Source organism: Tyto alba, unplaced genomic scaffold (assembly GCF_018691265.1).
Source record: "Tyto alba isolate M040663 unplaced genomic scaffold, T.alba_DEE_v4.0 Super-Scaffold_21, whole genome shotgun sequence".
In the NCBI taxonomy this organism is placed as follows: Eukaryota; Metazoa; Chordata; class Aves; order Strigiformes; family Tytonidae; genus Tyto; species Tyto alba.
In genome coordinates this window covers 11,338,220-11,365,485 of record NW_024881295.1, presented here as the reverse complement: position 1 = coordinate 11,365,485, position 27,266 = coordinate 11,338,220, and the positions used below count along the sequence as shown (strand labels likewise).

The 27,266-nt window shown below is 38.3% G+C and overlaps 1 protein-coding gene across 13 annotated transcripts in view; it reads left to right on the top strand.

Moving 5' to 3' along the window:
- Positions 1-27,266, top strand: part of SOX5 (SRY-box transcription factor 5) — a 296,063-nt gene that overhangs the window by 73,270 nt on the left and 195,527 nt on the right. The window lies entirely within an intron of this gene.

Below are 27,266 nucleotides of genomic sequence, written 5' to 3'. Positions count from 1 at the left end.
ATATTTACAGCTAGATTTCCAGGGGACTGTGAGCCAGTTGATGTTGTGTGAACATGCTGAGCCTTATTCCTTATACTTCATATTCATTTACACCCACCTATCCTGTTGTATAAATCTATCTCAAATGTTTAAAAGCATGGCCCTCAGAGCCCACCTCAGTGCTGAAGCATGGATTGACAACACCTACAAGAAAATTTTAGGACAACCTGCATACTGGAATGACAATATGGATGCAAACACAGTGTGCTACACTCACATACATGAGCCTGACAGGATTGTAAATTAGTCTTCTCTTGACTGGGGAACACAGTAAGGGTCTGCTGGGAAACAAATTCTTTGTCTAAGCATTTCTTTGTTGAATATTACATATAATCATAGCATTTCATTTTTCATTTACGTTGACTTAATGGTCAGTGCCATGACCTACCTTGTGCCTTTGAATGGAAATGATCTTTCTTGTGTGTGGTATGGGGTGGGGGGGAAGGAAACCAGACTTTTATAAGTCAGAGGAAAGAACAAGGAGTTCTGGACAACGTATAAATACTCTTTTGAATATGAGGTTGTACAAGCTGCACAGACTCCATTAAGGAAAGGCCATAGATAGACATGAGAATGGTTACAGAGCCTGTGCATTATCTCAGCTCTACTAAAATGAAAATATACAGTACAAACAAAAGATCTACAGCTTCGTGAAGAGATTGAGAGAGAAAGGAGGGGGAGCAACTGAATGTTGGGCTTTGCAAATGCATGCAACAGAAAATCTTTTCTTCCCTCTAGCCATTGTTCTATTGTCTTTCAAAGGCCATTAAAATGAACAGCAGGTTGTAATGAAAATTTCATTAAGCCCTAGTTAAGTCATTATGAGGGTGCCATATTCATATGTCTGCTTACTCCCCATCCAGGAAAAAATGAATAGGAAAGGGTTGGTGTTTTTTTTTTCTCCCTTTCTCCTTAAAAGCGAACTAACAAAAGTTCAGAAGTTAGAAGAGAATGGGAAATGGGACATGAAACAAAAGGAGGCCAGAGAGGTGATCTGGCTAGGAAGAAAATTAGACTTGCATAAGAGCATTGAAAGGTGGTGAGGGACAAATACATCATTTTGACAAGTCTCCCTCCCCCTTCCCTTCAGCCAACATGATTGTTTTTAGAGCGGCTAATTAAAAAATATATATTTCTGGGTGCAGATGGCAAGACTGTTCTTAGGGATCCTCCACAAATACGAGTCTCTTTCCCTAAAAGAAGTGTGTACTACTGCAAGCACCGTGTCTTCTCTGTTTGATTTCCAGCAGAAAATCTACTTATTCTCATGTCTTCTTCATGTAGTACTAAAGTTGTCAGTCATCACTAGTTGCTAGTCAGGTAATTAGCATATTAATGAATTTCCCCATGAATAAGATAAGTTACAAGTGGGAATCTTTGGTAGTACATGTAGGTAAAAATTCAACAATGTATGATCACTGTGCGTTTCAGTAATAATTTTTAGTCTTGCTAGTTTGTGGAGCTTTGTAGGAGACAACCAAGAATCTTGGTTAAACTTTGCTGCATTTTGTCAACAACAATAATATAATACTCTATTTCTCTTTGGGAAGAAAGGGAAACATTTGCACCAATAGCTGAGTTTTAATTAAATCAATTTCCTGTGAATCTTTCGAAGACCAGATATGAGCCAGATTCCCATTTCTCTGTGTACTCAAAAGTTTATATATTATTTAACTTGTACAATGGGCTATGTTTGCTCTAGTTTTATTGTTTGAAATTGTCTTCTGAATTACTGTGGGAAATGTGCTTTTGAAGCAGTCTTTCAAATAGCCTGTTTCTTCAAAACAAGAAAAAAGAGAAGGGTGGGGTAGACAACTTAAAGTCTCGATCCAAGCCTCATATCAGTCAGGGAGAGGACCTTTCTTTTCTTAAATGTGTTTTGAGGAGAAGCGAGATATTCCAAAATACTGATAACAGGTCTGAGTATTTTTAAGGAACTTTATTGATATAAAGTAAATGGTTTTCTTACATTATGTTTGTTAGAAAGTAAGAGTTAATACTTAGTAAATTTTGTCAATAAAGGACAAGGATTTTTACAGTGTTATGAAACATAGTGCTCAGAGTGCATGAATGCATACACGTATGTATGCATATATGTAAGCGCATACAGGTACCCACACGTGAGCTGACAAGGGAAGCATCACCATTCATATAAATGGTTTCTATGTCGTTTTGTTACATATATGCCCTTGCTAATGTCCCCTGTAGGAAGCCATGATACTTACTCATTCCTAAGAACTTTCCAAAAGCTTGTTGCTTCGTCTTCCTCCTTGCATATTTGTATGGTTTTGATTTTCATATGGGTTTATGGGTTTATACTTAGCTTTAAAGCCCCATGCTCTTCACTTCCCCCCCCCGCCCCCAGCTTGCCTTTTTGCTCTTGCTGTATGAAAGTCCATGACTGACAGTGAGTCATGCTGACACAGAGACATGGACTGTTTCAGGGAATCTAAAACTTGTAGAATTTTTCTCATTGCTAATACAGTGCTCATTTTTTTTTTCATTCAAATTCTGCAGAAAATCCTTATATGTAGCTTTAGTATTAGGCCCCCAAAGGCATAAACCTATTACTGAAGTCACACAATGTTATTTTACATGAAACATTCTGTCCTTTCTAACTTGAACTTCAGAAGAGGAGTCAGTCCCCTTTTATTCCTGGTATACAATAATGAAGATAATGGAGTGGGTTTGGAGAAGCCTTATATACTGTGACAGACCTCAAGCCCTTGCCCTGAGGGTCGTCTGCAGACCATGGGATTCCTTTTGCAGCTAAAATCATTAGGCGAATGAGATACAGGCATGTTTTTCTTCTGTTTTCTTAAGGCATCAGAGGATGGCAGAGACTCTCTGTCTGTCTGTTCTCTTCATTTGTAGAAATGAAATGGAAATCTCTTTGAAGTCAGTGAGCTTGACACAAGTTCATGAAAGCAAAAACCAAAGCAGCCACTTAGCTTTTTCTTGCACTATTAATGGGATTGGATTGCTGTATTTTAATTTATGGCCTGTGCTTGTGGAAAATTAAATCTCTGAAATCTGTGTAGCCTTTCCTCTGGACACACAGCTTGACTTCTGGACAAAAAATAGGCAAACAAGTAAATTCTCTTTTATTTTTAGAATAAGCCAGAGTACTCACTGGCTCTTTACATCTCCTGACTTTTAATTGAATATCAATCTTCTTTTTCCATTTTGGCAGTATATGTTTGTAACAGGTTATTTATCTGTCTGTTTATCTTGAAAACTTCCATACTGTATCTTCTGAGGCCAGATCTATGTTATTGTACAGAATTCGTAGAGATTCTGGATAAAAGGGATCATGGGCATCTACCTGACTACAGAGACTGTGCATATGAGTGTGTGCATATGTGGGTACACTCATTCATCTGCATGTCTTGTTCTTCTATAATAAAGACCTCTGAAACTCAATTCTGTTTGTCCATTTAAATGAATACTTTGAATTCTATATAAATGCATGTACATGGTTATCCATATATATAAAGTGCATGGATTAGATATATATCTCTTTAAACATAAATATATATAAACATGCACACACAAGAATTGTGTATATATAGTGTTTAATATTGTTCCTACTTCAAAATTTTGTTCTGCTAGTCCTTAGGTCTTCTGAGCAGAAACAATCTCAAGTATTTAGTAAGCAGGTAATACATATGTTTGCAGGGCTTTAACAGGCAATGCAGAGCCTCATGTATTATAGTATGCTGCAATACTGCAAGTAATTACTTTGTCAGAAAGAAAGGGATGAGAAAGCCCTCTCGGGCATGATTTTTGTCTTCTGAACATCCCCCAAAGGCTATTTGTGTTTGATGTTTAAGTTTACATTATAAATCACAACACCTGTTCTTGTGGTAATTTAAATGGCTGTTGTTTAAGCAGTTTTGTAGTCTATAAAAGTGAACCATATTGAATTCAGGCTCTCTAGATGAAATAAAATCCCAGAATATCTCTTAATATTATCAAACTTTTAATCAACATATTTTGTAAAGAAATCAAGAGGTCTCCCTCTTCTTAAGCCATAAATTCCAAAGAAGACCATTGATGGGCACAAGAAGGGAGGCCTTTGAAATGCAGACTCTTGTTTTTAAATCACACCTGATGAGATGGAAAGAAATAAAGTGAAAAGATTTGTGAAAAGCCTAAGGATACTCTAATTGGTTGAGGTTTGAATTTCTTTTATTTGGTTCTTCACTGTCCCTTTGACAAAGTATGTGTTGAAGAGGCTTTGTAATGCTGTTCTACTGAAGGACAAACAAGGATACTTTGCAGTTGAGTACTTTTAAGTTTTGTTCATACACTCATGCTGCTGTGGAAGGATGCTTCAAGTGCATTGTGGTTCCATGTTCATCTATGCAGTCTGTCACCAGAAAATGTGTCTTTTTTTGTGGATCAAGCCAGCATCAAGCTTCCATGCACTTCTTTCAAAGACCCTGCCATATGGAAATGTGCATTTGTATACTGCTGATAAAAATAAAAAATAATTAGAAAAAAAAAGTAAAAGATCAAGTTTATGAAGTAGGCCTATGTGAGGAGAGAGAAGGCAATGTTAAATGCTGCAGTGGCTTAAACCTTTATTAACAAGTGCTTTAACTCTAGAACAGAGGTATCCTGGTTTGAAGCCCTGCCAGCTCTTACTTGCTCAAAGTGAAGTTTATTAATTTGTCACCTTCAGTTTTTAAGTGTTTTCCTTCCTAATAGTTTAGCCCAATAGTCACTGTTTATTTCAATGGATGTTTTCAAAATTTGCTTAGATTCCCTTCCAAGTCTCTCTTGCTTACATCCTCAAAGGTTTGTAGCTTTTGGATTTTTCTTTTCTTTTTTTGATAAAGGCATCTAAGGTGCTGATACAGCATCTCAAATATAGAAGAAAGCATTATGGTCAAGTGAAATTTAGGAAGCTTCTGCTTTTGGAGAAAAGATGCAGTCTTTCACCCCCTCCCTGTTTTAGAATTAAAGTCTTCTCTGATGTATCTCCATAATTAAAATTTCCTTCCAGGGTACATTCAGTCCATAATATTGGACAAGCAGCAGCCAACACAAAATACTTCATCTCTCACTTCTCGTCTTTTACAGTACAACATACAAGTTGTTCACCAAGACCAAAATAATTATTTGGGCTCCTGTCTGGACTTAATTCCCCAGGTAGCCACACTCTTGAATAGCCATGATTAATTTCAATAGTGGTTTTCAAACCTTGTTGCCATTCTTACCCCCACATCATTTTGATGTGCCTGTTGCCTCCAATGTATTCCAGCTAGATCACTTTGCAGTCTGCCTTCATTTTTTGCTTGCTCTTTTTTTTTTTTTTTTTTTTTTAATTTCCCCCTCCCCTGAAAAAGCCATTAGCTTTCTGAGCTTCATTTCAGTCCTTGGATTACTGCTGGAGAAACCTCTGACCCAGACTAGTAATACACAAATATGCATGAGGGAGTGTGCCAGCTCTTTCTGTTTGCTTATGTGCCACAGCTTTTGGGGATGTCATTTATTCAAGAGTGAAGAGCGAGCCACCTGTTTCTCAGGCCTCTTGTCCCTCATATTAAAGGTTCAAGCCCTTGCTGAATAGTAACATCTTAATCTGGGCAACATACACAACATTTAGCTGAAACCTATTTGTCGAGCTAGCAGGGTTTGTGGGATTTTTTTTTCCCCTCTCTCTTACCCCCGAGGCACTTGTCACGACCGTGCATATTAAAATTAATCAGACCTCCCAGGCTTGTGTGACTGTGTGGTTTAACATGAAGAAGTGGATATCAAGCATTTGCCCTAATTAAATAGGCCTGCTTGGTTTTGTTCTAGTGGATACTTGGTCTTTTTTTTAATAAGAGCTGCTTATGGAGAAGGCACGGCCAGCTCTAGAGTTAGTGGAGAGCTCACTTCAAAGTTTTCCCCACCACCTGCGCCCAGGATGCTGAGACCTGAAGGGCTCCCCACGTTCTTTCTTAACAGCACCATTTGCAGGAAGTAAGTGGAGGGGGAAGGGGAAAACATGGCCAAATGAGTGAGAGAGCGATCAGGGAAGGAGAGGCGAGGAGCTGGGATAAGCATGTGGATTGGCTTTTTGAAGTTGATTAAGATGACCTATCATCCTGTCTGATTAGCTTTAGATCTCAGTCTGTGCCATGAGCTATTCACAAGGCTGTCTTGTGTCTTCTGTTTACCAGAAGCAAGGGAAGGCCTGTAGCACGGCAAGGAGCGACATTTGCAGCAACTCCCACTTGCTTGTTTAGCTAATGAAGAAGCCTTGTAAAAACAGTCTTAAGTTTGAAGACTTTGCTTACTTTTATTAGTTACCTGTCTGTTTAATGTTTGATATTTTTAAGGTGGTTTGAACGTTGCCAGTTTTACAGAGTAATGTGCATCTCCTCCATTGTAAATAAGCTGTGCTGGGAAGAGATAGAAGTCCTTTCATCATCGTTTCTTCTCATCCAGTTTAATTGTATTGCGCTTTCTGCACTGCCTCAGGAGAAAACGTGCTATATGTGTGTGATTTCTATACTGTAATGTATAAATTCAAAAAGCGCTCAAAACAGAGTAAAGGAGAATTGGGGGGACACACACCCAAACCCCTGTTAAATAGTAATTAAGAACTGATACCATTTAGCAATTCAGCAAGTTAATTTTAGCCAAAAATAGTAGAAAATTTGGAACGGTCAACATTTTTAGACAAAATGTTTCATTGGAAATGATATTTTTTGTTTTTAGATGTTTAAGATGATTAATCTGAAAGAGAAATGAAAACATTTCAATTAGGATTAAATACAACATTTTGGGTCAGGTGGAAACAGCTTTTCCCCTAACTTGGTTTGGCAGCTGAAATGAAAAAATTCAAACTAGTCAAATGAAAATGAGTTTCAAAACCTGGAGAGGTTTCGGGAGTGTTTTTTATCTAATGACCTGAGGAGGACAAATGAGCAATTGTTATAAAGACACTTAAATATATCTGAATGCTATGTGCTGTAATTTTTAGGGTAAACTATAATATTTTAGTCAGAAAATCGTTAGAAATTTTATTTCCTCCAAATGTGCACATTTCTATGTCTTCTGAAGCCTCAGTCAGAAAAGTTTTGCAGCACCTAGGGCATTTTATTTTGAAACAGATTTTAGTAGTTTATCATACTTCATATGTTAGACATACTTGGCATGTCTTTGCAGCAGAAACCTATGAGTCTGTTCTAGAGGGCCTAGAAATCTGCAGTCATTAAACCCTCAGAATTTGATTTTGCTTTCTATGAAAATTCTTGCAATCCAATACACAGGCAAAAAGCAAATCTTTATTTATCTGTTTCCATAACAGTTCAAATCACTGAAGTAAAACCCAGCAGGTAGGATGATACTTCATTGATTTAAAAATTTAGCGCACATCTGTGCACTAACTCGTTGCCATCTTTCTGTCTCTCTCAAAGTATTATTATTATTCCTATTTTATTTTTCATTTCAAACCTTGGCACAACCCAAATGTAAAGAACCATATTGACACTGCCAAGCATCTGTCTGGTGCTTGACAGCATCATAGAAACCCTTCCACTGTTTCATCTAGGTTGCTATTGGTTATTTAACAACACAATGCAAACGGTGCAGTGTGGGTGTATATGAAATGGAAAGAAAGGTTGAGGTGGGGGGAAGGAGCCCTGTACAAGTAAATACATCTTTCATCATATCTTTTGTTTGGTCTGTTTGCTGTGTGCTATTCAGTAGTCAATAGAAGTTGTTTGACGGTTCTGCACAAGGGTAAGAAACCTTTTCTTAAACTTCTATTCTCCTGTTTGTTTCAGACCAGAAAGTTTTCTGCTTTTGTTTTTCTTGCCTCTCTCTGTTGTCACCTGTCTGTTGTTGAAGGGTTTTTGTAGTTGCTGTTTAGCTGATGTGACGTAAGCTGATACTTATGAAAGGCTCCTCACTGAGCAGTGATCTTGTACAGGTGAAGCGGACATTTAGAGAGCTTATGAAGGGTTTACTGTGGTGGTCTTTGGGGCAATAGAGTTCTTTCAAGCTTGTGTTTTAATTTATTTATTTAGCCAGGGGGTGAAAGTGAAAAGTGAACGAAGAGAAATATCAGTCTGTGCTTTCTGCTGAAGAATGCCCTCTTAGCACTTGTGAGACTCGGTAAGGCTTTCTGAGATGTTTAGCCTTGATTTAATTCGTATTTAAGATCTCTCCTCCCAGCACATTAATATAATGTCAATGTAGAATGCATTGCATGGTGTAATTACTGAAGAGAGCAGTAGTTGGGAAAACAGACGGTAATTGAACACATGGCTGTTTATTACAACAGGACAGTGCTCCTACGCTGGTATTTAGGGCATTAATAGGGAAGAATTGATTTGTTGTTTTAAGATGAATTCAATCACTGTTGCTTAGACCTTTGTTTGTTCAGGCCGAGTTATGCTTTGTTTGTGTTATGTGCCCAAGAGGTTTACAGACCACAGCATGGCATTAGTCATGCAGAGGGCTTGGGAGCAGAGAGCCATTTAAATGAACAAAGGACATTTTTCTTTTTGGCTCTGTTTATCTTCCTTTCTAGTTTTGTTACCCTCTAATCTATCTTCATCTCTCTCTCCCTCTTTCTCCCCCTCTCCTTTCCGCCCCAAACATTTTTGATCAATGCAAAGGTCCTCTGGCTTTCTTCCTTCCCCCTCCTCTTTATTCACCCTCCCGGAGACAAATGGAGCTCTGATTGACGGGTGGCAACGCGGGGTTGCGGCACGGTGTAAATAGGAGTGGTTGCTCCCAAGTTTGTGCAAGGAAGAATTGGGGTTGGGAGCTGGGGGGGAAGTAACATTCATCTGGGTGGAAAAATCCTCATTTCAAAGTGAAGAGAGTGAGAATGAGATGTACCACTGCACATCTCAACTCTGGTGTCCCTAAAAGAGGGAACATGCACACCTTTTGTGGTTCCTGCTGGCTTGCATGCTGGTTGGGCCCTGTGCAGGCCACATCCTGGGATTTAATGAGCCTTCTGCCCTCTCCTCCTTCTTACTGATGCGAGTCGGAGGGAGGAAGAGAGAACAGTAAGACTGAAGTTGAATTCCTGGTCTCCCCGTTGTGAGCAGTATGGTTTATATTTTAGGCTCGTTGTGCTTGAGAGGAATCTCATCTTGATTTATTTCTGAGTGTGGGAGAGTTAATAGACAATTCAGAATTATGTGGGCCAAATTCTGCTCTCAGATGTAAGTTCACAACTCCCGCTGAATACACAAGAGCTTTAAGAAGGCAGAATTTGGCCCAATACAGGATTTGTAAAGAACCTAACGCAAATTGGTTTTTTATGCCTATACAGATAGGGATTAGGCCTGCTCCTAGAAAGAGCATTATTAAGAGAACTGAAAGGTAACAACAAAGTCTGTGCAGTCATTAATTGCTAGAGTCTTTTATTTCATAGATGGTGAAATACTTGATTCTGAGCAATATGAATTACTATTTCAGTCACTAAGTGATGAATTAGCACCCAGACTTGCCTTTTGGAGCTATAGAAAGTACTAGTTTATACAGCACAAGGAAGGAGAACCACAGATGCATGACATGGAAAGCCAGATTCTTCCTATCAGGGAGAAATAGCAATTTAGCACACATGTTCATACACTGCAACATGCAGGGAAGGATATGAACATGAGTTGCTCATCTGAGACTTTTAGCCACAATCAGTTAAATTACTGAATCTCTGAATAAATAATAGAAGCACAGGAGATGACAGTGAGAAGAGGATCTGAAGTCCAGCAGTGATTTTATCTGTGCCTGAAATCATAGGCAATTAGCTGTGTATGGGACATGCTACTGGGCTATTACTTATAAATCTTTTCTGAATATCTAGGAAGTGTAGCTGCAAAAGTCCAGCCTATATGCCCAAAGGGAAATGTCCTTGCCACCTCACAAATAAACCCAAACAATTATTGTATTGCACTACCAATAAGCAAGAATGATCACGGTGAAAGATTTATACAGCCCCTAAGTTACAACTGGTGCCCAAGTACTTTATCAGAAAGGAAAGTGTCTCTCCCAACTTGGAAGTGGTTATCCAAGTGTCCTGGTTTTCCAGTACAGTTTGGAATGTTGCATTAATTTTATACTGTAGATTAGCCCACACAATCGGAACATAAATAGTCTAGAGACAAAGATCACATGGAAGAAGAAAGCCTCTCAGTTTTGTGTGCATCCTTGATCTTTTTTTTGCTGAACTTTTTTTTCGCTTTTCTGTTTTGCCCAAAACACATATCCCATTTCAGTAACTGAATGTCTTATCTCCCACAGAGTCAGGCACCAGGGGGAAAAAAAAAAAAAAAAAAAAAAAAAAAAAAAAAAGAGTCAAAAAAGTCAACAACTAACCAAAAAATGGTTTCAACCGTAGTCATTACTGTGTATTCACTCAAGCCTATAAGATCACTGTCTTGTTGCAAAGCATAAAGCACGCTAATGTATTTTTTCTGGGATGTCTATATACTAGACTTAAATAAAGCAATGTATTTCCGAATAGTTCCCTTTCCTTGTATGTGAAATTAATATATGGAGATGAAACTAGAGGACAGCAGGCTTTTGCTAATGATTTTCAGCTGCAACAATTCTGGATTCCACACTGAGCTCATGTACAGCCTTAATCAGCAATGCTGTTTAACTAAATATGGAGACATTTCACTGAAGATTATTTTATTTTAAGTCTTTTTTTATGCATTTCCTCTTGTTGTGTCATCTAATTGATTCACAGCTCCTGTGAAGCTTTGGGGTATGGGATGCGTATCCAGGCAAAATGTGTTTCTCCTTTACAAGTTTGGCCAAGTCAATCCTATCTGAGTTCAGAGGAATTAAGAAGCTGTCATTGGGAATCATTCTGTAACTAACCATAAAATTATTAGATGAATAATACACAACATAGGGGTTTAGGCTATAACCTGTTATTTCTTCTGCAAAAAAATGCAGTCCTTTTGAGATGATCACATTATTACATTACCATTTTTACCAGTATTTTATTGCTACAAGTTACTGAATGTGGGAACACAGTACCCAGTGGATGTTACACAGTATGCATGACCCAATATTGTAAAGTAATGGGGCCCACAGAAGACAAAAAGACAACATATTTAGAGGTGCTTTCTTACACTGCCAGAGTGAAAAGTTTTCCCAATTTTTCTAATGTAAACTCTTTTTGTTGGTTGTCAGTTTTGTCCTGGCCTTATGCCTTAAATATAGCATTGAGCAAACTGCCATTGAAGTGCTAGAGAGAGAGTTCAGCTGCCAGTTCCATTTCATCCTTGGTTTCTCACATGTTGTTGCTAACAATTGATCTGCTTATGCTAGACATTAGAAATGTTCAAATCAGACTAAATCTACCAACCACCACACTCCTAAGTATTTTCAGGAACAAACGAGATGCAGTATATGGCCATTGTTTAACTCATCTACTTCAGCTCTTTTAGTAGACAGGTCCCTGTAGACATAAAGACAGGTTAAAAAGTCTCAAGAGGAGAAGAATGAAGATGCCTTCTGCATTTGCATAAACAGGCACTGCTCTGGGAGAATGAAACCGGGAGACAATTTTTGTAAGCTTTTCAGAATAAGTCATTTAAAGGAGGTTAAAAGATGTGCTGTAGTATTCTTCAGGCCTTCTCTTCTTCCTTAGGATACACCTTTGCAATATGACTAATCTTGGGATAGTGAAAATGCTAGTGGAGATTTGTTTGTTTGATCAATACACTTTTTTTGCAAAATCTTGTTCCTGCTAGAAGAGGTCATTGGGATTGTTTAGGCAATTCCAGGTAGCTTTCCTCCCAGGCTGAATGCATTCCATAAATCTGTCAGTTCTTTAGCTTAATACTGGGTCTTAGTGTATTAATTCAAGGCTTCCAGTGATCTAGGACACAACATGTGCCAGGAGTAGGAACTAAAATTAGAGGCAGACTTTTGGCTGTGAGAGCTGCTTGAGGCTACTTGGGGTGAAAGAGGAGGGAAGAGGCTTGACGTCAGTCACAGCCCAAGGACTGCATGATGTCCAGAGCATCCCCTCGGTTACAGGTTTTTCTGCAACACACGCTGTAGTGAATGACCCTTCCTTTTTTGTCTCACAGCACTCAGTGTTTTGTTTCACACACGAACTCCTTGTTGAAAGCTCTCGTAGTTCACTTGTTACAGCAAAGACCAGTTCTTGGTGTACAGGGAATGTGATTTTTTTATTTTTTTTTTTCTCCCCACTCTAAAAGAGGAGTGAAAACTTAAAAGTAGCCAATCTTTTATATCATGCATCTAAAAAACCGTGAAAACATTGGGGAAAAAAGTGAAATCCTTATGAAAGATTCTAAGTTTCCACTCATAGAAAACATCTTTTGATGTAACCTAATGGTAAAAAAACGATTAGGTGAAATAGAACTGAGCAACAGGAAAATTGCTTCTTCTTCCTTCACTTCAGTGAATATATTTTATTATGTAAAATTTTATGCTCTTGGCTGTATGCAAGAATCATTTCTTTGTACATTTTTATTTTATATATAATAATTCTGTTAAGTATTATGAGAGGAATAATTAGGCATTATTGTTTGGTTATGTAGATTCTTTTGTGATCCCTTCTTGTTTACTTCATTTAAACTGTCGATACTGTTCTTGCCATGTAGAAATGATGACTGTGTTACTTCATGAATATGAGATTACAGGGACCTTGTTTTAAATTGCTGTAACACACGTTCTTCCTCTGTGATCATTTCAGGCCATCTGAAACATATTCTTTCTTCATGAAAAGATAAATACTCAAAAACACAAGTTCATAGACATTTAGTCTTTACTAAGAGATCTTCAGCCTTTACCTTATCCTGGCTTGTCTCTTTCTAATAAAGTCATAAGACTGCACTTTGTCACTGGTGTGGGATTCACATAAACATAAGAGGTGGTCCTGGTCTACATACGATATATAGAGGCCATTCTGCAATACAAGAATTTTGCCTTATATTCAAACATAGATTTGTAAGTTTTTGTTGTTGGGGAAAAAAACCTTCTCCTCTGAAATCTGTACTGTGAATCTAAACTCTGATATTTTGCTCCTATTCATGTACAGCAGTTTCTTTGATGACTGTTGGAGTTCTGATCTCACAGGGAGAGGAGAATATTGGAGTTGAGATTTCTTGAACAGAGCTTAGGGGATAATACTGTGTTTAGTTTGTTTCACTAGATGCAAGCTAATCAGAGAATAATTAACAGTCAAAATGCCAAGGTCCTTATTCATGTAAAGGATCTGGTATTGAAGTCCTCAATAAAGTAACACTCACATTGAATTCAATGAGACTTTAAACTGAACAAATGCTTCAGGATTTGTCCCCAGCTATTTTCTCCCTGTCAGTTTTTAATGAGCATCCCATAAAAGTGTTTAACAATTGTACTGACTTTGATTTTCCAGGGTTTTGGAGAAAATTGCTTTCTCAGGTTGTTAAAAAAATCTTGAAACAAAAAAAGCATATTTTTCCATCATGATATCTAACATACTGTAAGCAGATTCAAAGACTGTGTCACCTCATGCTTTCTGATAGGCAGTATGTTAAGGATGTTGTAACAAGTATTGTATAGAAATTGCCAGGAGGAAGAATTACAGCTGATAGATGGAGGTATTTTAGACCTCATCTTAAATTCTTGGTATTGAGATAAAATTTAGAGAGGTAGTTATAGATGCAAATACTTTGTTTGTTTGTTTGTTTTATAAATGAAAGGGGAAAAAAATGCCACTGCTAAGATCACCATACAGAGCCTGGTGTTTAAATCCCATGATTTTGTGTCAGAAGAAGCAGCTAGTGTATCTGGATTCATCCTTTGCCTTGCTTTCCTCGGTTGTCACTGAGAGCTCCCAGGCTGAGACAGATGGCTGCTGGTTTAGTTGTGTGCGTGGGAGACAGGAACTTCCACATGTGATTTTTTTACCATTTGGTAGTAATTAGTTTGTTGTATAAATTAACATTAACTGAACCATTCTTCAGGCATTGTTTGTAATTATCTTCTTTGAGCCTCTGAGTTGTGTAAAGAAATAAAAATTGGGGAAGAAACTGCTTCTTATTTTGTACAGGGAAAGGACTCTATCATTAAGCAGAACAGAGCAGCAATTATCATTGTGTGCCCAGTAGACTGAAAACTTCAAAAAAAACCCTTTAAAAAGCAAGATATTTTTTTGTCTTGTAAATGTTAATGGAAATTAATGATTTAGAAGTGCAGATAGATTTTATGAAATTTGTGAGAATGAAGTATGAATACAAGCAATGGTAATCATGCCTTCCTGAGATCATCATCATCATTACTGCTGTTACAACTACCATTGCTGCTACTTTATTTGACATGTGCTTATAAGGAGTAGAAAGTTTTGTTATTTTTTAAAATATATGTTCTCTCAATTTTATTCCATTTTTTTTTTCCCCATCTTTGAAATATTTTCTGAATTTTTTGTGGTTGACAGTAAGGGTCTTGTGTCTGCATATTGGGCAATGAACTATCGTTAGTGCTGGTTTTCTCTGGAGATTTCTATCACTTCCAGCAACCAGCCAAATTGGAATTGTCAGGAGAACAGCCTCTCGCATGATCCTTGGCACTTCTGTTTCCAGACTTGGCCAGAATCCAGACATGCAGAGGTTCATGGACATGAAAAATAACAGGGAAAATGCCCTCTGGTATTAGTCCAGTATTTTAGTAACGTATTGGGAATCTCTAGGTTCATTTGCTGGAAAAGTTCAATGCTTCAGCAAGTAAGAAAGTTGTATATTTCATTAGAGTGAAGTTCTTCCCTTTCCTACCCAGGAGTAGGTGAGAACTGGTGTCGGTGTCCATCTTTTAGTATAGCTCTCCTGCCTTAGATACAGAGCTGGCAAAATGGGCAACACGGCACTGTGCAGTAAATCCTCTTGTGTATATGCTAGGTTGCAGTAGTAAAACTCAGGTACAGTCCATCACAAGGCACTCCACAGCTTCATTAAATTTAATTTAGTATCTGAAGTGTACCCCCTAGAGAAAGGCTCACGTGACTTGAGTTTTAAAGTGTCTTGGCATTTTCTTGTGAAACAAAATGAAGACAATTTTAGGCCCAGACTTGAACTTGCCTATGTAAATCTGTGCTGATTGTGGTTTTTACCTAAATTCATTGCATACGGGGCCCACACCTGAGAGGTGCATTTGGTTCTTCTTTCTTCTGTCAGAATTGCCATTAATATTTACATTTGCCCAGATAAATAGTTTTACCTGGACAGTAAATGCTAAAAGAGGACTTGAAATTCTGAAATGAGTAAATACAGATGCAGCTTAGTTAAGAATTGTTCTGTTTTTCTTGGCACAGTGAATTAGCCTATATGAAGCTCTGTGCTGTTTGGGGAAGAGGAAGGTGGGAGGGAGTGTGTGGGAGCTTTAGTGGCTGGAAACGCAAAGAGAATACAAGCTGAGTACACTGAAACTTGTGGTGAAGAGAAAGCTACCATGGATGGTTTTCTTTCTGGCAAGGGTTAATGCTGTAACTGAGAATATCTGTGATTTTTCGGCTACTTATATCAATGAATCAGACATTTTCTGAACCATCCTGTTGAACGTTTTTTTCAAGTACAAAAAATGAAGGTGCCAACCATGCTTTGATATTGATGTGACAGCATGGTGGATAGGCTTGCAGTTAGCTGAAGTAAGCATGTGAGCTTTTCAGTTCACCTTCGTCCTGCTGAAAGGTTGTGGAACAAGGAGGAAGAGCTGAGCACAGCCTTTTGCTGTACGAAGCATACAGCTGCAGCATCATCGTACCAACTGTAGGGCTATTTTTTTCATCCCTGGTGGTATACAAGGAGAAAAAAAGATTGGTCTTGTGGCTAAGAGCACAGAGCAGAGTCAGAAAATACAATTTCTTCTGGGTTTTGTTTTGTGTTTTTTTTTTTCACAGATTTTCCACATGAACTTCATTCTATGTGTCCAAGTTCTGTGTTTTTAAAACATGGTTGATAATAGTAACTGTGTACTTCTTCACAGTGGTGAAATTTTATAACTGCTTGGGAGATGCAGATTGACAGTTATCCCTACTTAGAAGAAGGGACTAGACATAGGTCTGAGGAAACAAGCTGGCTGGAAATATGTGTCTCTTACAAGTCAGCCCCATTTGTCTGCCTAACCAGAAATGAGATTGCAGGTTGAGTTTGGAAGCCTTTGGCCTGAATTCAGTAGCTTCCTCGCAGGCAGACCTCACTTTTGCCTCAATGGGATTTCTGCAAGTGGAGCAGCTGCAGAGTTGGGCCTGTAGAGTTGTTGTGCAATGTGAAGTTGGCACTGTAGCTTTGCGCAGTAGTTATACTACTAGGAAAAGGTTTGGTTTCCATACCTCCTCCTAGATTCTAGTTTTCTGGACCCCAGACAGTTCTCCTTGTTGAATCTCTTGGTGCTCTTACCTGGGGCAAGGTCTGTGCTGGGACATGAAGCTGAGGTCCACCGGGCTTGCAGTCCTCACGGCGCAGGGCAACGCACATATGTGCCAGAGTAGAGGATCATAACTGTAGAGGCAAAGAAAATCATCCCTGCCTTGCCTGCCACATAAAAAAATTCCTTGCTGTTTCACACGCTTTTCCTCACATGCCATGTAGAATTTATTTATTTATTTTATGGACACGCAAGTTACAAGCTTTGGCTTGGCAAAAAGGTGAGGAATTTTTTGTTTTGTTTTTAGTTTGTGGAAGAGGTGGGTGGGAGGGAGCATGTGGGAGCTTTAGTGACTGGGAGCTCAAAGAGAGTGCATTAATTAACCCAGGAGGTTCTCTGGGATGCGGGAGTGAGAAACTGCAGCTTTAAAATCCAGTGATCTTTATCCATTGTTGGGTTTGGGTCAAAGACCTTGGATAAGGGAAGGGGGAAGAAGGGTGAGCAGGAGGGTGGGCACAATAGGAACCAGATGTTTCAAGCTGACAGGGGTTGGCCTCTCTGTTATTGTGTGACAAGCCACCAATCTCCCCCGCACACCCAGCCTTCAAAAGTATGTCGTTCTTTTCTGAAGTCCTTCTGTCCTCCGCAGAGGGAGGGGGAGAGAAAAGCAAGGGGGAGGCACACACGTGCATGCACATACATACATGCATACATACGTGCACGCACACATGCTCACACAGACAGTCCTGGCTCTACGTTTTTCCTTTGGCCTACCTTGTCGAATGGCCCTGGAAGACTAAACAGGTGTTATCTACTTTTGATTTCAGTGCATTTAAATTAATCCTGTCAGCTCAGCTGTTAAAACAACTGTCATCTCCAGCTGTTAGTAATTTTCGACTGGGCACTTTTACAGGTTGCCAAGTTCTGAGCCTGCATTGTGAATCTCTCGCTCCCTTTCTCTCAAAGCGCTATAGTAACAATTTGTATTTTTTTTTAAAGGGGACTTGCATTGCACTGTTTTTATATCGAACCCTGTTTATTATATATTGAAATAATAATATCACAAAACCCAACATCGTCATGCCAGACTTTGGAATAAAGAGCTAAACCATGTGTGGAGTGCGGTGCATATCAATCTTCTGTGGGTTTGTTGCAGCCTCTCTGTGCATTTTAAATTTGAATGAGAGATGAATCAACCTGAGGGTTTGGGCGGGGGGAAGAGGGGGGCTCTATTTTGCCAAAAATAAAGCCTCCTTTTTAGAAGCACTGGTCTCTTTTCCCTTTTGTCTCAATGTACATGTAATTTTTATAACTAGTATTAACAGGAGGTACCTTGTAATGAAAATATTTAAAATACCTTTCAATTGTTAGATTAATGACATACACAAGGTAGCCTTAAGAATTGTAGGGGAAGAAATCATAAATTGGATACGTGTTATTGATTTCAGTAGACACTCTCTAATGTGACTTATTCCTATGTGGTCAGGATCTATAGTCCATTACCAGTGCTTCAGAGTCAGATAACACTTGTGGATTACACAGATCTGAATCCTGGCAAGGAAGGCTTTCTGTGCCTTTAAGGTTTCCACTCATTACAGTTGTCTGGACAGATTTTCAACTGGTATGGAGCTGAGGCTGCTCCCTTGACTTATATTGCAAGCCACTCTTAAAACACTGGAAAGGGTTATTCAGGCATTCTTTTGCACGTTCTTAGGAAAAGGATGTACTTGAAAAGTGGCTATAGGTGATTTTTTTTCAGCAGACCACAGATGATTCAAAGTGTCCAAATAAAAGGGATCCAATAAAAAAAATCAAGCTTTGTGTTGTCTCTCTCCTCATAAATAAGGGCACTGTTTCTATATCTTGTAGTAAAATAAAGACTTCAAATTTGAAACCTCATTTCTTAAGATTTTCATTATATTTAATTTTCAATCTCTTCAAGAAAATTCTGTCGGAATAGGAAATACTCCCCAAATAATACCAGTATAATTCTTTTCCTTTTCTTCTTCATTCTTCCGCTTGGATGAAGAATTGTGTTATTTAAGAAAAGAAGCCAAAAACTTTAGTAATTACATGAAAGATAAAAAGGAAATGTCAGATGCTGAAGTACCATGTAATTCAGCAGGGCAGGTGCTAGTCTCATTTCCACCTTTAAAATGTATCTCTGCTTTTTGGCATGTTGAATCTGTAGTACAGAATTGCAGCTATCTGAGCAGCATCCTAAATTCCAGTACGGTTATGGCTGTTTGTGAAGGCCTCCACATTAATACCTTCCTAGAGAAGTTTTGAATTCTTTATGAAATAACTGTATGTATGCACGAGTCTTCGGGTGAGCCATCGTTATTATCTTTCTTCTCAAACAGTGCTACCGTTTAGGTAGGAGATGAATCAACTTTTTCCAATTTCCCATCCCTTACTAAACAATTGTAATATTTTTCAGTTAAATGTGAAATGATTACCGAAGGTCCCATTTTGTATTAAAATCTGGAATACTAGTTATGAAGTATGTATCTATGCACATGAGGCTGTGAATATGTAGGACCAAATTACATAGATTCTTTACGTACATTGACACAACTGTTTTTGCTACTAGCATTAGCAGGAGCTATGGTTGCTTATTTTGAATTCTGCTATGTCTCTCACACTGCATGGAAAAATACTGTAACTACAGTGGTATACCAGATACGTTTTAATAGAGTGTTTAACATAATTTCTGTAATGTAAGAATTTAATCAATAATATATTAATCTGAAATTCAGGATTTCACAGAAGCTGCTACTGGGCAGGAATGTTGTTAGATCAAAGCAAGTACCTCCTATAAAATACTGCTTTTTTTGAAGAACAAATTGACATGATTGAAAATTCAAATAAAGAAAGATACACTGTGATGGAAACTTTTTTCTACCCCAAAATCCAAGCATTTTGTTTTAGGGAGATTAAAGAGTTCAGACTTCAGTGTAGTTTCATTTGGTCATTTACAGCGTATGTGCTACTTTATTGTTTAAACCTGCATCAAGGCCTGCTGGAAGATGCATTGTCAAATGTTCTTGCTTACAAGGTATCAATATAGGTTTAGTTTCTGCTTTGCAAGATGCCCCTAGTTGTTTGAAAACTGAACTTTGAAGCCAGACACGCTTATGGTTCCTGAGGTGGACAGCTGCTTCCTTACTCCTTCCATCTCCACATCTCATCCCCACAACCTTCTGCACCAGACCTGACATTTGTCTCATGGCATCTGCAACAAGCTGTCACCATCTCCTTGGTGCCATATACTGCTAAAATTATGGCATTTCTTAAAATCAGATGGTGGTTAACTTAATGCTGCAAAGGCTAATTTACACATATTTTTCTAGTTCTCTTTTGCAAGTTCCTTTTCTTGCAGACACATAGCTTGAATCTCTTTTGGCATAACACCATTGTAAAAGGTGATTCCAGTGACAACAGTGAAATTACCTATGTGTAAAATTGAAATAAGTGAGACTGAATCAGAGCCCAGGGTCTTCAGCATACAAAATGCGTGTCTACTTTGCTTACTCAAATTAAAAGGTACTTTCAAACACATAAGGGTTTTGTGCAACTTGAAAGGTTCCATTAATCTTATCAACATGTAGTAAAACCTTGTCAATTCACACTAATGATTCTGAGAGTTAACAGGTAAGCACATTTTTCAGCTGGCTTCCCCATCAGTGAGGGACTGAACCTAAACTCTTGACCCTGCACATCTAAATTTAGGGGTATTCAAAATCTGAATTTTGCAACTCAGGTCAATATTTAAATTTCTTTGACTTTGCATTTAGTGGTTTTGGCCAACTGATTTATGTTTGACAATCCAAAGGTGTAAGAGATATCTACATACACTATTATCTCTCAGAAGATAGACAGAGCACACATATGGAGGGTGGGGGCTGTGGAATGCTCTAGCCTGGCTGAGGAGGAGTCTACAGGCACACAAATATCTGTGCTGCTGAATTCATAAAACCTGTCCCAATCCTCAGGGACCAAGGAGGCCCTTTAGTGGCCCAGAACTCAAGGGACCTGTGACATTTATGAGAGCATTTGTCCATCCATTTGTTTCTTTTGTGCGTGATTGGAGTAAGTAGAGAAAGATTTACCTGAAGTCTGTTTTTTGAGAGGGGAGGAAAGATTGCTCCATTGTTTTTTTTCACCATTGACAGAAAAAATGTATAACGTGAGGAAAATCAGGCTCTGATTGTTTATTTCTCTTTTCTTTCAGTTTTCATCTTTCAGTTCCATATCTCATTTTGCCTTTCTTCTTACCTTCTTTTCCAACCTTTCCACTTGTATTCTTGAAAGATCTCATTAGCATCCATTAACTAGATGTAACGAGCATGAACAAGCATCTCCAAGGCAAGCAAGAAAACCAACAGCAATAGCAAAAATAATAGTGAAAATCTGGTACCAACAGGGCATGACTATGTGAAGTGCACTGCAATGTCAATATAGTGTAGAATATTGCTAGGCTCCTAATTAAGCAACAATTTCTGTTAGATGAGAAATTAAATGCAATTTTTGACTGTTCCTATGGATCTCTGACCCCAGTATATAGTAAGCTATGCCTCTGAGGTTCCTATATTCGTAAAACCAAAAGTGCAAATTTAAAATTATCAGTATATTGCCATGACCCGCTATGTGGTTGTTCTTGTTTTGATGGAGGAGTGACATTTTCAGTTTAGCTTGCTGTCTAGGAAGGACTATAAACTAAGCTGGAAAAATACTCATTTGCATTCAAAGCTATAATGGTGAATGTATTGCTTAAATTGATAAAACTTACAAGCAATAAATTCTGTGTCCTGCTAACTACTGCCAACTGTCTTTGATAGAGATACCTCAAAGTAGAGCACGTTCAAACAGATGCACCTGTTTTCATTGGTACCAATGTGATTTGCCTCCAACATGAGGAGAGAGGTGGTTTTTTGCTTTATATAATAAAGTGATTTCTTTGGTACCTTTGAACAAAACTTTCTTTATCCACTGTTGATGTTCTGGGTGTCCTGGGTAGTACAGTTAAGTATTTCTCTCCTCTCCAGGTGGACTGCTTGTCAGTGGTCATGTGTCTAGATTTTTCTGATTCCATCTAGGTCAGGGAAGATGACATTTTTCAGCGCTTTCAGAAAAACACAGGAGATAAGCACATTTATGTGACATTGGTGGGCTGTCACGACCAAAGTCAACAGAGCTAAGATTAGGATTGTATATTTCTCTGTGTGTGTACACATGTGCATGTGTTTATGTGTCCTGTGAGGAGCTAATGTAAACTGATGCCTGTTTCTGCTTTTCTGTGGAGGACAGGAAAGACAAAGCCGACATTTACACAGTTTTTTAAAACTTGGTATGTTATAAACTCATTGAGGCACAGACCGTGCTTAATCTGTGTTTTCTTTACAAGTAACTGCAATGGTAGTATTATAAAAAATAGCTCACCTTACATAATGCACACTAGTAAAGGTAATAATTCTTTGTGATTTCCTTCAAAAATTTGCTTTAGAATTTCCAAAATCTTTCCAAAACTGATTTTCTCATGAGTTGGTACGACAAAGGAGAAATGGAGTTTTACTTTGCATATCATCTTTTTACATAGATTTTATTTTCAAGCTGTAAAAAAGCCACAAAATATCTCATTGTAAGTGACTCTCCTCCCACCCCATTTCTGTCCACCTTTTTCCACAGTCAAAAACTCTGGACTTATCCATAGGATATTTTTCAATAAGAGAAATGCCTGTAAGTACTTCACCTCAAGTTAAAATAATTAGAGCAGACACTTTTATGCTAAGCTAGAAGAGTAAGTGCAGCTTTTTCCCTGTTGAACAAAACCACTTTAAAACAAGTTTAATGTATAATTATTGCATTTTTCTGCAGTTTCAGAGTATGGTCATGAGCAAGTTATCATGAGGTAAACTAAAGATAAGAATTTGCAATTTGTCAACTACTTCTAGTTATTCCCTACGTGATTTGTCTTTACCTGTTGTGAACTGATGTAATGTTGACTTCTTTCATCAATCATAAGTTGGCATGTATACAGCAGAGTAAGAGCGGGTGTAGAAGCTGTTACCGATGAGTGGCCAGTGTTCTGCAAGGTCATACTGCAACCTGGCTTACAAGAAGATGTTCAGATGTTTTTAATTTGGACAAGGTCCATGGCTTCTTTAGGGGTATTTCCTTTTGAAGTTACTTTGTCATATTAATGCAGACTGTTATCCTAGCAAGTCACCTGTATGAACCTTTTGGAATTAATGCTACTCTTTTTTAATGCACACTATTTAGTTCATTTTTTTTTCCTGCTAGAGAACCAGTCAGTTAGTTTAGTTCTCTTGTATTAAATTTTTTCCTTTCGTTGGTACTTTTTACAGTTGTCACCTCTTTGTTTTAATTTAAAAGTGTATGTTGAACATCCTGAGAACATTTTGATGTTCTTACAACTACAGGGAATGTGGCTGGAACACAGTTTTAGGAGGCTTAGTTAATTGCCCTGGTTAGAGATCTCCGCCAGTGTTTTTGAGGAGTGTCAGTGGAAGGAAGACTCATGCGAACAAGAAGGTTCATGTGCAACTGTGAAATACAGGAAATATAAACAATAAAATGTAGGAATTTTACTTTGATCGTATTCCCAGAACTGTATAACAGTTTGCAAACTATCTAGTCAGAACCCCCTCCCCGTTTTTTTGGACTTAGCTGAAAGAAATTTAATGGTAAATAAAAGAAGTTAATTGCAAGCCTTTTTCTTGACCTAAGTCCTTTTTCTGTAGAACTGCTCCTGTCCTGTACCTTCTCTCTTTTTCCCCACTCCCATTATATTGAATCACAGTATTGGTAATGGCTTCCGTGGTTCAGGAGAAGCCAATTAACCCCTTCCCTGATGCATAAAAATCTGTATTACAAGATGAGGATGCTTCATGGAAAAATTCTGACTTACTATTTCTCTTGCATATTTTAAGAAGGATATTTATACTGCTAGGTATCTAACTTAGGTGGACTAATTCAATCTCTGGCAACGCCTGTCCCACTTCATGCATGGGATGAACCCCATGGGAAACTTAACCCTTAACCACCCATCTTGAAATACCTTGCAACCATCCTAAACGCACAAAGGAGTCTAAAGTAAATAGCCTAAACGCACTTCTCCCCATCCAGTCAACCATTGTGTATCATAACTGTAATTCCAAACTTTAAATTTGCCTTATATATGCACAGCAAATGCAGATTGTATCAGGCAAACTAGATGATCTTGGCCAAGAGAAAATGAAAGATCCTGTAGCATTTTCACAGTCAGTGTAATACATTGTGCCATGACATTTCATTGTGATATGATGAGAGAATATCATGATGCATGCAGTTTGACTTTTAAGTTTCGCCTGTGGGGCAAACTCAGCATGGTACAACTTCCCCTCCCACGTGCCTAGCTGTAGTTGCAGGATAGAGTCACCTAAACTCCTTAAAGGCAAAGGCTACGCTGGCAGTGCTCCAGAAACCAGAGCACTGCAGCTAATGCTCGTATCTCCAGCCTGCACTCTGTGTGCTAGAGCCTCGGACTTTTGGGTTGGATTCCTAGTCTTTCTTCTTTCCTAACCCTACCTTTCCATGGAGATCATGACGTGAAGTTAATATTTGAGGGACATGTTGAGACTGCTTGATAGAAAATAATAGGTGAGAATCCAGAAATTTTCTTTCTTTTCAGTATGTGTGTGAACATGAACAATATTGTCTTTTATCTTCTATGATGGGTGATTTCAGCTGATTCGTTGACTATTCATAGGGTTAAAAGAACCAGAAAAGATTAAATAGACCTGTCCTTGAGTTACCAGAGGGCATAGGAAGCTGGTTGCAATGACTTTCTGCAGATCCTTTATTTTTTCAGAACAGTGGGTACTTTAGGAGGTTTTTTGTATTTTTTGTAGAGTCATTGGTGACAAAGAAACGGATAAGCCATAGACTGACTGTATCACGTTGAATGATGGCATCATGCTGGCACTAAAAGAAGTAACCATATTAAATAAAACCTTAACAATCCAGCCTGTTTGGCACACTTGTTGGCAAACTCAGCGGAAAAGGGGAAGAAGAAAATGAGCTAGGGATACTGTTATGTCCTCCCTTTAGTTGCTCTCCTTCAAAGATGCTTACTGCCTGAAACTACACTGGTGTTAGGTTGGTTCTTCTGGGTGAATAAAATGGAGAATTTAACACTTTAACACTTTCAGGAATTCAGAAAAATCAAATTTATTAACTGTGATCTTATTTAGTGATTGTCTAAGCCTACTGAAGTCAACAGAAGTCTGTGAACTTTGGATCAGAAGCCCAGAATATCTTCTGCTGAAACTATTGTGTTGCATGAAGGGCTTCAATATCTTTGAAACTTTCAAGCCTTTTCCCCTCTTTGCAAGTGTCTTTTCTGTGTCAGGGGTAGAGCCAGTGTATAGCTCATGGAGTAATTGTATTATACCTGTGAAAACCCTGCTGTGGGGAAGTTCTGGTTTGTTAAGGTGGACAGGCTTGAGGGGTGATGCTAAGACATAATATTGAATAGAAAAATAATACTGTACATAAATTTTCAAGCCTGATCAGTTCCAGCCAGTAGAGTTCTGAGGCAGTTTCTGGACAACTGCACTTCAGAAAAAGCATAAATGCAAATAATGTGCTAGGCAAGACTTTGAGCAAGTAAGCTTTGAACGGAACAGTAGTATGTAATTTTAGTTGTAAACAACATGGGCTAATTTTGCTTTGACAAAATGAGTTGTAGTTAAAAGGATTTGGTGTGCCGTTCGGTACAGATAGCTAACGGTTTGGTGGTTTGCAAGGTTTCCTTTAATGTGGTTATGCTTAGACTCTATATCAGACAGCTTCAGACTATTAAATTACACTCTTCTTGCTAGCACTCACTTCTCAGTTTCTAGAATATTTTCCTTTCTGTTTGTGTACTAGTTAAACACCGTCTCAGCAATTCAGATGCCAATGAAACATTTTCCAGAATGATTTCAGGACAAGGAAACTTGAATCCAGTGGTGTATCGCAAGTAGTTCAATGCTCCGTTTTGATTTTTCTTGAGAATTTTTGTTCTGTTCAGTCTCTGTCTATTTGTGCAGTGCAGAAAGTCCCGGTGGCGTATATGTTGAGGTTCATCCATTCTTTGCTCAGTATCCACCAGTAGCAAAACTTCCAGGTCTGGTGCCCTTTATCCTGCCCATACTGGAAGCAACAGAGCCCACAGGTTGAATGGACACCATCTCCTTTCAAGCAGTTCTGGGAAAGACAATTGCTCAGCATCGGTTTCCTGTAGGACTGTTCCCTTATTTGAACACTAAATCATCAGGACAGCTTATAAAGCCCTACATTCTCCTGGCACTGTTGTGCAGGTGCATGAGTGTTGTAGAACTGTGTTGACACAGGGCTGCTGCATACAGGCACAGAAAGACTCATCATCAGTTTGCAGCAGAATAACATTTCTGCCTGAAAGCACAAAGAATATAATGCAGATAGCTTGTTTTCACCCTCAGAAAAAAAAAAAAAAAAAAAAAAAAAAAGAAAAAAACCCACAAACCTACCCACAAAACACACCTAGAATCTCACAGATAAGGAAAAAACCCTAAGGTGGTGTTGATTAAATTCTTTGAAAGGGGTTAATGACTTAAAAGGCTCTATTGGGTTTTCAGGCTAATGGGCATAATGAAACCACTGCAACTTTCAGTGCAACTCAGATCCAGGAGTTGCACCTTAAAATTGGACTTGGTTTCCCATGTGATTTAAATGTTCAGATGTTACATTCTAATAGTTCTTTAGTATTTGAAAAAAGTGCAATCCTGTGTGTCTTTCATTTACATTAGAAAAGTAAACAAAGCTAATATTGGTAAATGTCTGTTTGAAGAAACATTTTAAAATCAGCACTGTTCTAGAAAAGTGGTTCTGTTGCTTTACTACTTAGCCAGTAATAGCATATATTCTGGACTACTGCAGTGTTTGGGGTCTACAAGTATTCCTTCTCGTGGAAGAGACAACTGTCACATAAGCCTGGTATTGTCAGTATTTTTATTTAATGCCAGGTGCAGTAACTCTGTGAGGTGCAAACTCAGACTGGGATCCTGCATGGTAGGTTTTGTATCAGCAAACTGTAAAAGTATTTCTTGCCTCAGAGACTAAAGACCAAAAGTAGTCTGACAGTAAGTGTGAGCTGGGGGACAGAGCAGAGCAGGGACCTGAATTTGGATCACCTCAGCCTCACTCCTGTATTCTAGCCAACACAGTGCATTTCCAGATACAGATTTGAACCTCGTAGCTTGGGCCCACACCTAATTAAGTTTGAATGTGGCAGAGTGAATGAGTGTGTGGGTGTATATTGTCACATGTGTACCAGGGGCATCGCTCTGTGCTACGCTAATTAACCAAGTTTTTATGAGAGGTGACAAAAAACAACTCTGGTATTTCAGTCTTTGGTGTGGTTGGAATCTAAGTGAGAAGAGTGAGACAGTAATGCACAGTGAATAATTTAATACCAGACTTACTTTTAGTTGTGGATCACATTTTTGTTATAAAATCCCTTTGTCTGTGGCATTTGGTTAATGAAAGAAGAGTTGAACTGTGGCATTATGGGTATAAATAGCACGTATCAATTCAGCTCTTGTTTACTCCAGTAGTTCCATTTGGAGTCAACAGAAGGGAGTGTTTAACAAAAAAGACAGAATTTGCCCTACTTCATAATATGATGGACTGGAAAACCTGTTCATACAATTTCTCGCTCTTTTCAATTTTATTTTTTATTTCTGTAAATTAAGATTTAGCTTTTTGAGGAGAGTTTATTTAAATTCCCCAAGTCCTTCTTCACAAATATATAACACTTTTAGAAGAGGTGCTTCTTCAAATACTGGAATGGTGCT